This window comes from Anoplopoma fimbria, unplaced genomic scaffold (assembly GCF_027596085.1).
Source record: "Anoplopoma fimbria isolate UVic2021 breed Golden Eagle Sablefish unplaced genomic scaffold, Afim_UVic_2022 Un_contig_4990_pilon_pilon, whole genome shotgun sequence".
NCBI classification, from domain to species: domain Eukaryota; kingdom Metazoa; phylum Chordata; class Actinopteri; order Perciformes; family Anoplopomatidae; genus Anoplopoma; species Anoplopoma fimbria.
This window is the reverse complement of record NW_026548683.1, coordinates 2501-4577: the sequence shown is the minus strand read 5'-3', so window position 1 is coordinate 4577 and position 2077 is coordinate 2501. Positions and strand designations below refer to the sequence as shown.

Genomic DNA, 2077 nt, shown 5'->3' with positions numbered 1-2077 from the left:
CTGGTGCTGCCATTGATAATTCCAGCTCCAATAGCGTATCTTAAAGTTGCTGCAGTTAAAAAGCTCGTAGTTGGATCTCGGGATCAAAGCAGCGGTCGCCGCGAGCGAACCCCGTCTGTCAGCCCTCTTTCGGCGCTTATCGATGCTCTTAACTGGGTGTCGCTTGAGGTCAGAGCGTTTACTGAAAAAATTAGAGTGTTCAAAGCAGGCCGGTCGCCTGAATACCGCAGCTAGGAATAATGGAATAGGACTCGGTTCTATTTTGTGGGTTTTCTTTCTGAACTGGGGCCATGATTAAGAGGGACGGCCGGGGAGCATTCGTATTGTGCGCTAGAGGTGAAATTCTTGGACGGCGCCAAAATGACATGAAAAGCATTTACCAGAATGTTTTCATTAATCAAGAACGAAAGTCGGAGTTCGGGGCGATCAGATACAAATCGTGGTCCAAGCCATAAACGATGCCAACTAGCGATCGGCGGCGTTATTCCACCATGACCAGCGGGCGGCACGTCCAGGGAAACCAAAGTCTTTGGGTTCCGGGGGTATGGTTGCAAAGCTGAAACTTAAAGGAATTGGCGGAAGGGCACCACCAGGGTGGAGCCTGCGAAAGCAATTGACTCAACAGGAAACCTCACCGGCCCGGACAGAAGGACAGACAGATTGATAGCTCTTTCGATTCTGTGGTGGTGGTGCATGGCGTTCTTAGTTGGTGGAGCGATTTGTAGTTAATTCCGATAACAGACGAGACTCCGGCATGCTGCCCTGTTATGAAAGCGTGCGGTCGGCGTCAACTTCTTAGAGGGACAAGTGGCGTTCAGCCACACGGATTGAGCAATAGCAGGTCTGTGATGCCCTTAGATGTCCGAGCTGCACGCCACTGAGTGGATCGGCGTGTATCTACCTGCGCCGAGGCGTGGGTAACCCGCTGAACCCCACTCGTGATAGGGATTGGGGATTGCAGTCTTTCCCATGAGCGAGGAATTCCCAATAGCGGGTCATAAGCTCGCGTTGATTAAGTCCCTGCCCTTTGTACACACCGCCCGTCGCTACTACGATTGGATGGTTTTAGTGAGGTCCTCAGTTGGTCCTGCCGGGTCGGTCACGGCCCTGGTGGAGTGCTGAGAGTTCCAATAGGTGAACACTGCGGAAGGATCATGCCGATTTTGCGGTCCACGCCAGCTGTGGAGATGAAATGTCTCAGGCTGAGGCCGGGCTGAGGTATATTCTTCAGCCCCGGCCGGCGACAGCCAGCGTGCGACGCTGTCGTCCGTGGCTTCGTCGTCCGTCACGTGTCCGCCGGCCTCACTGATGTGAGGGCGGCAGCTGCGCAGGCTGGCAACTGTCCTCTTGGTGCATTGGTGCAGCCGTCCGTGTTCATGCCACTAGTCTGAGCTGGTCCCAGCCCCAGGCATGCGTTACCCCCTTCTCTCTTCCTCCCCGCCAAACGACGTAGGGCACGCCGGCGGGGTAGAGGTCCCTGGGGTCGTTCCTCCGGTGCCAACGGACTGCTCGCCACTCAGAACCAAAAACCAAGTGCGGTGCGGCGGCCGAGCCGGCCGTCCTCCGTGCGCCTCCGGGTACCCAACCCAACTTTCCTCCCTCCATCGGAGGGAGGAGGGGTTCAATGTCTCCCTCCTTTGTCTGCCCTGGCCCTCTCGGGGTCTGTGGTGGTGGGGGTGAGCGCCCGGAGGAGTCGTTATACCCTCTTTGAAACCCTTTTTGTCAGCGAACCATGGCCTACAACCAAAAATCAAAAAAACTTTGACAACTCTTAGCGGTGGATCACTCGGCTCGTGCGTCGATGAAGAACGCAGCTAGCTGCGAGAACTAATGTGAATTGCAGGACACATTGATCATCGACACTTCGAACGCACCTTGCGGCCCCAGGTTCCTCCCGGGGCTACGCCTGTCTGAGGGTCGCTTTGCCATCAATCGGAGGCGTTCGCGTCTCCCGCGGCTGAAGCGTCGCAGGCTCCGGCCTTCGTCCCCCTAAGTGCAGACTTTGGGATGCCCGGCGCGGTGCGTGGGCCCCTTGTCGGGCTCGCCTTCCTCCCCGTTGGCTCTTTTCCCTTTTTCC

At 56.7% G+C, this 2077-nt stretch overlaps 1 non-coding gene across 1 annotated transcript; it reads left to right on the top strand.

Annotated features, from left to right (window-relative positions):
* The first annotated feature begins 1766 nt into the window (after nucleotides 1-1766).
* Nucleotides 1767-1920, top strand: LOC129114581 (5.8S ribosomal RNA). Its single transcript, XR_008532573.1, has one exon. It is a non-coding gene; the product is annotated as a 5.8S ribosomal RNA (ribosomal RNA).
* The last annotated feature ends 157 nt before the right edge of the window (nucleotides 1921-2077 follow it).